Here is an 11,036-nt window from a genome sequence, read left to right on the forward strand (position 1 = left end):
AGGAGAAGGTGCCAGGGAAGGAAAGATACTTCTGATTTCTTGTATGAAAAAGTAGATTGGTTAAAGCGGATCCAATTTGGCTACTACAACAGCCCAAATGTATGAACTTGGCTGTTTTCAGGAATTGAATACTAATTTTTAAAAAAATCTATTTTGTCTCACTATTTTAATTTAAGAATTCCCACCGTATTTTTTCATCAGACATCATAATGATGAACTGATTCCTATTATTTATTCATACCACTTGTTAATCTTTATTAGATATTTTGCTCTCTTTCTCTTCCAATCAAATGATTGGAATCTTATTCTGAATTCCTTCAATCTAAACTTCAACTATCTAAAATATTCTTTCCCTTCCTCCATCCAACAAAAACAATTATTCTTTCTCCTGCTTGGTTTTTACTCTGGTTATATTGTGTATTTGGAACCTGAAGCACATTGTCCAACTTAAATGGCAATTCGTCTGGAGCAAGAACTCTCTTCCTTGGTTCCCTGGGAACTTTTTCCTCAAATAGTGACAATAATTAATAAAACCATAGTACTGCATGAAAAGTTTTCTCAATGGAAATGGAGATCATTTTTTTTGCTCCATTTTTCCACAGAGACCATTTTTTGCTCCATTTTTTCTTTGTGTGGAACAATCTTAATTCTTGCCCTAATGATGGAGTAGCCCAGCCATTGCTAAGAAAGTCATTCCATATCTATCAATCTCTATTAATTCCTTAAAAGGTTGACTTTTAAAATAGAAAACTGGCCAGCATGTGATAAATTTTCTCTTTGGTTATGGCACCTCATGACTATCCACTAAGGTGTAGAGGGCTTGCAATTTATATTGCTAGGGGTAGCAACACTGATATAACCTGATATGATTTCTTAACATAGTAAGGAAGAAAAAAATGATATTGGTTTTAAAAGTTAATTTTTCTGTGAAATAAATATTTCTATATTAGATGAATCTCCCCAAACCATTACTCCCTAGGACACTGGAGAAGGAAAACAAACTAAAGTTGGCCATTATGCCCAGAAGGTTAGTTATTTGACCCTTTTCTACTTTCTTGGCCCCTTCTGCTTAGTTGATCATTCAAAGCCCAGTTTGTGTTTTAACACACATATTTGAGACAGTGACCGAGTTTTAACTAGCAATTTGCAGCCTCCCAGCAGAGGACCGTGAATCACAAAATCAAGAGTTTTTGTCATTTGTATCCATTTGTTGTCTCAGAGAATGGCCAGCCCTCGCTTGCGTGCCTTTAGCAAAGCAGGCATTTATGGTAGAAACTCTGAATAGAAGTTTTCCTGTTTTGTTTTGTTTTTTGATCACTTGTTTAAGTTCTGAGGAGAGAGACCTGGCCATTTTATTATAGAATGGGGTGTTTTCAATGCAAAGAAAAATCACAGTTTTGAGTTTTTACAATGTTTGCCCCTTTTCCCAGCAGGGATGTGTTTTGAGTGCCAGGAGACAAAAAGTGTGGCCTCAACAGCAGAATTCTAAAAAGAACATCATTTTCATTATGTAGTCAATCTCAATTACAAGCAAATGTTTTCTCTGTGGAGACTTTTCCCTTTTCAGAGCATTATGCAAGCCTCTTTTGTGGATTGAGAGAAAGGATCAGTGGTCAATAGGGAGCAGAGTGTTGTGTACAGTGGATTTTTGTATCCTTCAGTCGACTACATAATGCGTTTTGTCAGGAGAACAGCCCAACATCCTGAGCAGATTTGCTGAATTAAAGAGCACAGCGGGGATAGGAAACTTGTTGCTAGGTGACTGACAACTGCTACATGTCAGTATCTCTGTGCCCCAGGTTACTCATTCCTTTTCTTCTGCTACTTAATCTTGCCTTTTAATCTGCATCTATAATTAACTCTGTTAATACCTCCTATCCATTTGTTTCTCTTTTCCTGCACTTCAGTAAGACAATTTGCCACTATTTAGTCTTCAAACTCAGAACACAAATAATTTTTTGGGCTCTATTAGCTTCCTAAGAGGCAAGATGCTCCAGCCCCCAGACATAGATGCACTTCTAGCAGATACTGCATGGAATTTTTCACCTCTTCTGACTTTTTAAAAGGATACTTTTGCTAAACTGAATGGAAAATGAATTGTGGAAGAAATGCTCCTATTTTCCATTATTTCCAAAGTTTTATTGTGCTTGGATAATGCACTGAAATATTCTTCCCTGTGCCAAATTGCTAACTTTGAAACCTCCCTCCCCGTTAACACAACTGAACAGTTAAAAATGCTTCACTATCTTAGGTGTTTCCATCACTCTTGTCACTCAGAGACTTGTCCCTTCAAAGATGCTGGCAGGAATTGTTGCTTATGTTTTCCATCAGTTCTAAAAGGAGCTTCAGAAAAAGCTGGGAAACTCTTCATTTCACTATTTCCCTCCTCCCCCCGACTTCTGTGTTGCCCAGTCCATGGAATAAGTGGGCCATTTCATCGTTTAGGCAATTGCAAAACACAAATAAACAATTTGGTTCTGATTCATTCTAAACTTTTCTTTCTTTCTAGTTAATACCTCCTCTGGGTTAAATAAAGTAGTTAACTTTTTTAAAAAACATCTGGATTTCTGCCATGAGAGATTTTTGCAGTGTGGGGAAAATGCTTTTTGACAATTCATAGCTAAGGTTCATGAAGACGTTCATATGGTAGGGAGTGTGAGTCATACACACAAAAGTCATACATCTAGAGCTAGTAGGGATCTAGAGCTAATAAGAGAAGAATATTTCAATACATTACCCAAGCACAATCAAACTTTGGAAATAATGGAAAATGGAAGCATTTCTTCCATAATTCATTTTCCATTCAGTTTAGCAAAAGTATCTCGTTAAAAAAGAGATCATTAGAAAGTAGTTAGATGGCACAGTGTGCTAGACTTGGCGTCAGGAAGACTCGAGTTAAAATTCAGCCTAATATAGTTACTTGCTGTGCAAACCTCAGCACATCACTTAACCCTGTTTGCCTTGGAGGCAACAAGATAACTCAGTGAGTAGTGCAGGGCTGGAGTCAGGAAAATTTGAATTTAAATCCAGCCTCAGACATTTAATCTTTGTTTGCCTTAATCTACTGAAAAATAAAATGGCAAATTATTTCAGTATTTTTGCCAAGAAAACTGCACGGACAATATTGGCATGCTGTATGTAGTCTATGAGGTCATGAAGAGTTGGATACATCTAAATAACAAAGAGATCATTGAATTTAATTTTCCCATTACAAAGATGAAGAAGCCTAGAAAATGTAAATGAAACTGAGACCTAGGGGCAACTGGGTGGCACAATGGATAGAGCCCAAGCCTGAAGTCAGTAGGACCTGATTTCAAATCCAGCTGTGTGATCCTGAGCTAGTCACTTAAGCCTGTTGAAGAAGAAGAAGAAAGAGGGAAAAAAACTGAGATTTAGAAAAATTCAATGATGTGTTTAAAGTCATACCATCAATATTTGTTAAACATTACTCTAGGGAATTACTAGCATCTGGGAAACAAGAAATGGACTTATGTGGAAGGTTTGGAGTAAGTTTTGATGAAACAAAGCTTCCCAAGAAGTGGAGTTGAGAAACGAGTACATTCCAATAATGGAAGAGACCAAAGACAAAGATTAAGAGATAGGTGATGGAAAGCTATGTGTTAGGAAACTTAGAAGGCCAGTTTGATTGGAAGGCAGAGTACATAAGGGGACTGGCATATGATAATTTTGGAAATGCAGGGCAAGCTCAGATTGTGAAGAGTTTTAAGGTCAAAGTAGTTTTTATTTTATCCTAGAGACATTAAGGAACCATTGGAGTTTATTGAGTAGGGAAATGACATGGTCAAACCTGAATTTCAGGACAATCAGTTCTTTTTTTTTTTTTAATGATGTTTTATTTTTCCAAATACATGCAAAAATAGTTTTCAACATTCACCTTTGCAAAATCTTGTGTTCCAAATTTTTCTCTCTTTGGCTTTCTTTCCCTCCTCCCTAAGACCTGAAAGCAATATGAAGCAAGCAATATGAAAATCAGTTCTGTGGAGATGGATTGAATGGGGAGAAACTTGAGGCAGGGAGACATATGAGGAAATGTGCAGGTCAGAGGATATGAGAACTTAAACAGATGTGCATGTGGAGAGAAGGGACTGGATTCATGAAGTAGAAATAGCAAGATGTGGAATGATGAAAAGTAAGGACAATATGGAGTTTTGGAAACATGATGTTGTCCTTGACAGAAATAGGGAAATTCAGAACCAAGATAGACTGGAGCGGGAGGGAGGGGGGGAGAATATGATGAGTTCTGTTTTGGTCATATTGAGTTTGGGAATAACTACAGAACATTCAGTTTAAATGTCTCACTAAAAATTGAAGATAAATGATGGGAGATCAGATTAGAGATTAGAACTAGATCTGTAAATCTGAATCATTTGCAGAGAGATGATAATTAAACTTATGGGAACTAATGAGGTTACTAAGAGTGAATTGGGAGATGAGGTGAGACAAAGAAACAGAAATAGAAAGAAAGAAACAGAGAAGAGGGCTGCCCTTAGTGTTTACCTATGGTTAGGGCTATAGTATGAATGATGAACAAGCAAAATATACTGAGAAGGAACAGTCAGATATGTAGGTGAAGAACCAGAGGAGAGCAAGAACATGAGAACCCAGATTTTCTAGTGGTTAACAGTATCACATATATTGGTTGTTGTGCTTCATGCTCAAAGAGGACCAAAATGGTATCATTATGTCAGTATAATCAACTATGACTGATCAGACCAATACAAACTTGGAAGACTCTATGACAGATCAGGTATAAATAGTTCACATGAACATTTAGAGTGGAGAAATGTCTAATTTAGCTTATCTCATTCCTTTTTAACTACTGCAATTCTGCTTTGCTCATTGAGCATAGTGCCCTGGGACACTATACTCAGACCTCATCTAGAATCTTGGGACAGGTATTTCATCTGGATGTTGGCTGCTTCTGGGTCTGTACTAGGATAAACTTTGTGATACCTGGAGGGTTATGCCATTCACTCAAGAGCAGGGGCTTTCTTCAGATGATCCAGGAGTAGATACCCACAAGTTTGACAGCTGTAAGAGTAGTCGGAAAGATCTTCTAGGGCTTCTTAGGGAAAATACCTTGGATTAATCTTGGATCTGAGTTTCTGGTCAGTATAACATAGGTCTTTAGTTACGGATCTCTGAACAACACACAGATGGTCCAGTTTTCCAGACATACAGATCTAGGTTCAAACAATGCAATTAAGCTTTCTCATAATTCCCATAATTACATTGTCAGGTACAAATCAAACTACTTAGGGGTCTCAAAAAGGACAAATTCTTGGAAGGGGGATTTACATATCACTAAGGAAACCAAGAACTTACTTAAACATTACCAATATTAACTAACACCAAGTCTCCTTATATCCTAGTGACCCATTCTCAATATCCATTTAATCAGCACATTTTTAGTCCCAGATGTCTCATGTAATTATCTATTCCTTAGATCTCTTTTCTTGGACAAAAGGCTTTATTCTCAAGATAGATCTAAAGGAAACTCTGTTTCTCTGGTTCCAAATCTATAAAATTCCTAGATAATTCTACCTTAATATTATTTAGTACTCTCACTTAAATCTGGTTCTTCAATTTTGAAACTTCAGAGAATTTCAGTTTATATATTATTTGCTATTTCTATCCTTACCTAAATCCTTTACCTGATATAAGCATCTTTTAAAAATTTATGAGAGCCCAACTCCAAATGAACTCTTCTGCCTTTTAAAATTATCAAGCAGATACTCAGATAATGGGAAAATAATTTCATTTTCTTTGCCATTATCCATACAATTTATGTATAAAATTAAATTTTGAGAACTTATTACTAAAACACTCTAACAGTCTAGATTTCTATGATAATTTTTGGAAGCCAATCATATATATCACTATATAGTTCTTAGAGAAAGTTTAATCCTGTTGGTTTTCTCAAAATTTACTATCCCATTTAATTGGAAAACTGTCACTTAACATCTTTGTCTTATTACTTTGAATAATCATTTTGCCTCAAAAGAGTATCATCACTATATTATAATTTTATCACAAATACAGATTAAAGTTATAAGATGTTCATATTTGTATCCTATTATAGTAACTCAAAAATATTCCAGGATCAATCTATTTTTGATAAATTTATCATTGTATTTACAAAACTTCTTCATTATGGAAATTTGCCATAAAAGAAAAAAGAGGGACATAGTTATAAAAATGTCATGGATCATAACAAGTGGAAAAACTCTCTTAACTCTGTTTGATTCCAGGCATAAGTCATATCTGCCAGCCAATCTCATAGTCACATGGAATCAAAAGTAGGGCTCAGAATTAACCAGATAGGGAAATTTCCTTTTCAAAAAGGAATTAGTACAATGGGGAAAGAGAGTCAGAAAGATCCTACCTAGGCTGAACCAAAGCCATCCAAAAACTTTTCTCAGGCACAGACATAGCACCATAAGCAGTTCCCAGATTATAGCAATGCCATTTTCTATTATTGACTTGACAGTTCAAACAAATAATAGTAAATAACAGTCTCAAGAATGTTTACATTAAATGGTAAAATTTCACTAAGTACAATTTAGGATTTGAATATCTTTTTTGATGTTTCCATAATAGTTAACATTTCTTATCTTTTGCTTATAAACTAAAGATATATAACAGAAACCTGATAGTTTACTCATCATTAATATGTTGAAACTATACCCTTAAATCATCCTATAGATTTTCATAGTAACCAAGAATTTCCAATGAAAACTTGCTATCATGGTATATTTATTATTACTTCATAATAAAATATTCCTCATTAACATTTAACATTTTCAAATATCTATTTTTATCACATCTTTTTAAAAGTTCAATTCATATGTAACAGCACCCAGATTAAAAAGTTGTTTTGTCTAAGAACATTTGTTACAATAGTCTCTCAAATTTCACAATATAAAAGAACTTAGAAATACAATAACAACACAAACAATAAGCTTCAAATGACATCAATTGTATTTACAGATTATCACACATAAAAGTCATTGATCTTATTACCTCTGACATTTTAAAATCACTTTAGAGTTATTAGGTATGGAACAATTACATTAAATTAAACAAATAATAATGTGGTGCTTAGCATTTGCCTGACACTGTGTTAAGCACTTTAAAATCATTATATCATTTTAATTCTCACAACAAACCTAAAAGGTGGGTAGCACTATTATGCAAGATCAGAAACTGGAGCAGACAGAGATAAAATATCTTGCTTAAGATTACACAGCTTTTAAATTTCCACAACCAGAACACAATTCAAGTTTCCTTGTATTTTTTTAAACATCTGTATTTGGGAATCTGATCTGGGATGAAAAGGGTTAACAAGGACAGGGTTTCCTGACATAGGGAAGCATTTTCATTTAAATAATCTTTTCTCTTTCCATGGTCAGATATGTCAAGGAAAAGTTAATGAGAGTTTGCTGTAAGGTGCAAACTATTTACTATTTTAGTCTTTCTTTACTCTGGAATTACTTAAACTAGGTGCCTTCCTCCACTGCCGTAGAACAATGAAGCTATTAATCTAGCCATTTATTTAAAAAACTTATAAAATCTAATCTTTATTTTTTTCCCTTAAAACCAATTATACAGAGTGATACACCTAAACTTATTAAGATATTTCAGAAAGGTGTGAGTTCTTGAAATTAATCCCAAAGTCACTGGAGTTCTCTCCTACACTCTTAAAATGATTAATATACAAACTCCTTAAACTGCTCAAATGTTTTTAGTGGTTCCACAAACTATGATTATCTGACTTTATTTATGTAATTTCCACATAACCAAAGATGAATGACAGAAAAAAAAGTGTCTTGAAATTTTTTTTTCTCTTTTCTTATAACCTAGTCTCCCTCAGAAAACCTAAACTTCTTCTTACTGGGACAATTGCTTCAACTATGAATGTTCCTTAATCTTTCTCAGTTTTCTAAACTCTCAGGCCATAGCTCTTAGAAGTTTTTTCTGACTGAATGTAATTTAAGTCTTTCAAGATGAATCCAGTTCACAATACAAACATGACACAGACATTTTACAGTTTACAAAAACACAAACACAGAAAAAAATGATAAGACAGATACAAACACAGAGAGCTTTTTTTTTTTTAAGTGCACAATTTTGATTCTAAATTTACACTGGCACATAATTACTGAGGCTTGAAGTTTAAAAACAATTAACAGAGGTGTGCAGTTTAAGGAAAGATATCTTTACCAGGATGATCTGAGATAAACTGGGTCACCAGAGGGGCCCTGGAGTTTTCCTCACAAAGAATAGTGAGTTCAATAAAGGAGGAAGCTTGGAGGATTGGAACAGGGATAAGAACAGAAGACTTGCCAGACAAGGGGGAATCGAACTCTGGAAAAATAAATCTCTGATGGTACCTAATTTATTGCCATTGGTACTGAAAAGTCCAATGGTTTGGTTCCATGTTCAATTTTACCTCTCATGTTTATTAATATCAATTGGACTGATATGGCTTGCTAACCTGTGTATGTCTGCAACTGAATAGAACAGACCAGAGAGGGTCTACTAAAAGCAGCAGTAGCCCTTAATTCTCCATGGTGGTCAGCTACAACCCTAACTCTCCAGCACAATATTGAAGGGACCCACAGTTGGCATTGATCTTGGTATTACTTACTCCTACATGAGAGTCTTCCAACATGGGAAAGTAGAGATCATTGCCAATGACCAAGGCTATGTCGCCTTCACCTATACAGAACATTTAATAGATGCTGGTGCAAAGAATCAAGTTGCAATGAATCCCACCAGCACAGTTTTTGATGCCAAATGTCTGATTGGCCAAAGATGTGATGATATAGTTGTACAGTCAAATATAAAGCATTGGCCATTTATGATGCTGAATAATCAGGCAGGCTTAAGGTTCAAATTGGGAGCAAAGAAGAGACCAAAAGTTTCTTTTCAGAAGAAGTATCTTCTATGGCCTTGCTGAAAGAAATTACTGAAGCTTACTTCAGGAAGACTGTTGCAAATGCTGTGATCACAGTATCAAGCTATTTCAATGATTCCCAACATCAGACCATGAAAGATGTTGGAACCATCACTCAGCTCAATATGCTCCAAGTGATCAATGGGCCAGCTGCTGCTGCTATTGCTTATGGCTTGGACAAAAAGGTTGGTGCTGAGAGATTTTGATCTTTGGTCTTGCAGGTGATATTTTTGATTTTCCATTGTTACCATTGAAAATGTCATTTTTTTGAGGTCAAGTCCACATCTGGGGACACCCACTTGTTTGGGGAGGACTTTGATATCCATATAATCAACCATTTCATTGCTGAGTTCAAGCAAAAGCAGAAGAAGGACATCAGTGAGAAGATGTTCACTATCTGTGCACAATTTGTAAATGTGCAAAATATACCCTTTCTTCCAGCACCTAGACTTGTATTGCTTTATGAAAATGTCAGCTTCTATACACCAATCACCCAAGCCTGTTTCGAAGAGCTGAATTGCTCTCTTCCATGGCATACTGGATGCTATGGGAAAGGCTTTAAGAGATACTAAGGTAAATGAATCACAGATTAATGACATCATCCCGGTGGATGGTTCCATTTGCATCCTCCAAATCCAGAACTTCAAGAAATCTTTAATGGCAAGGAGCTCAACAAGAGTATCAATCCTGATGAGGTTATTGTCTGTGGTGCAATTGTCCAGTCTGCCATTTTATTTGGAAATAAATTTGAAAATGTGCAGGACTTGTTGCTGTTGGATGTCATTCCTCATTTTTTGGAATTGAAATTGCTGGAGGAATTATGATTGATCAAACATAGTACCACCATTCTCACCAAGCAGACACAGACCTTTACTGCCTATTCTGACAATCAAACTGATATGCTTATTCAGGTTTATGAAGATGAGAAATCAATGACAAAAGATCACAACCTGCTTGCCAAGTTTGAGCTCACAGGAAATCTTCCCAGAATCCTGGGATATTCCTCAAATTGAAGTAACATTTAACATTGATGCATATGGCATTCTCACTTCTGCTGTGGATAAAAGCACAGGCAAGGAGAAAAAGACCATTATCACCAATGACAAAGGTTGTCTGAGCAAAGAAGACATTGATCATATATGATCCAGGAGGTTGCGAAATACAAGGTTGAGGATAAGCATAAAGACACGATGCCTTCCAAGAATTCTCTTGAATTTTTGGCTTTCAATATGAAGGTTACCATGGAAAATGAAAAATTAGTGATAAAGACAAACAAAAGACAAATGTAATGAAATAATCAGCTGGTTGGATAAGAACTAGACTGCTTAGAAGGAAGAATTTAAGCATCAGCAGACAGAATTGGCGAAGGTCTGCAAAACCATTGTTGCTAAGGTGGGTTCCCAAGGGGTGGAGCAGTTCTTCATTGAAAAGGTTGACTAAGCAATTCATAAGAAAGAGCGTTCCACACAACTTTATACCTACCTGACTCTTTTGGGATGTTAAATCCCTTTTAGGATTTAACCTGTCAGCTAAGGGCATGCCGCAGCTTCATGGGATGTTCCCTTTCTCTTGGGTAATCATAAGTTCCACCAGGGAACTTGTCTTTTTCATCATTATTAAAACTCCTTTCTTGATAACTATATGCTCTCCCACTCTGTTTCATATTTTACCACTTCTAGTGCCAATTGTTTCTCTTCATTTTGTCTGTAATCTCCTAAATATACCTACCTTTTACCTAAGAGAATGGCCATTGTACATTTTTCATATGTACTGAACCCCAACATTTGATGCTTCTCCTAAAGCACATCATCTGGTGTCACATCATTTACTACGTCAGCCACATTAGTAATAAGAATGCTTTATGCTCCAAAGAACAATAGTTCATATTCTGCTTCTGCTTCCCACTCCCTATGTTATACCAGGTAAATTATTTTTTCTCCCTAGGCCTCAATTTCCTCATCTGTAAAATTAGAAGATTGGACTAGACATAATCTAAATTTCCTTCTGGTTCCATATCTGTAAAGGACTCAAATTTGTAGCCAAGGAGGTAGCAGTT

The 11,036-nt window shown here is 35.7% G+C and overlaps 1 pseudogene; it reads left to right on the forward strand.

Moving 5' to 3' along the window:
• Positions 1–10,420, forward strand: part of LOC127546671 (heat shock cognate 71 kDa protein-like) — a 52,298-nt pseudogene extending 41,878 nt beyond the window's left edge.
• The last annotated feature ends 616 nt before the right edge of the window (positions 10,421–11,036 follow it).

This window comes from Antechinus flavipes, chromosome 2 (genome assembly GCF_016432865.1).
Source record: "Antechinus flavipes isolate AdamAnt ecotype Samford, QLD, Australia chromosome 2, AdamAnt_v2, whole genome shotgun sequence".
NCBI classification, from domain to species: domain Eukaryota; kingdom Metazoa; phylum Chordata; class Mammalia; order Dasyuromorphia; family Dasyuridae; genus Antechinus; species Antechinus flavipes.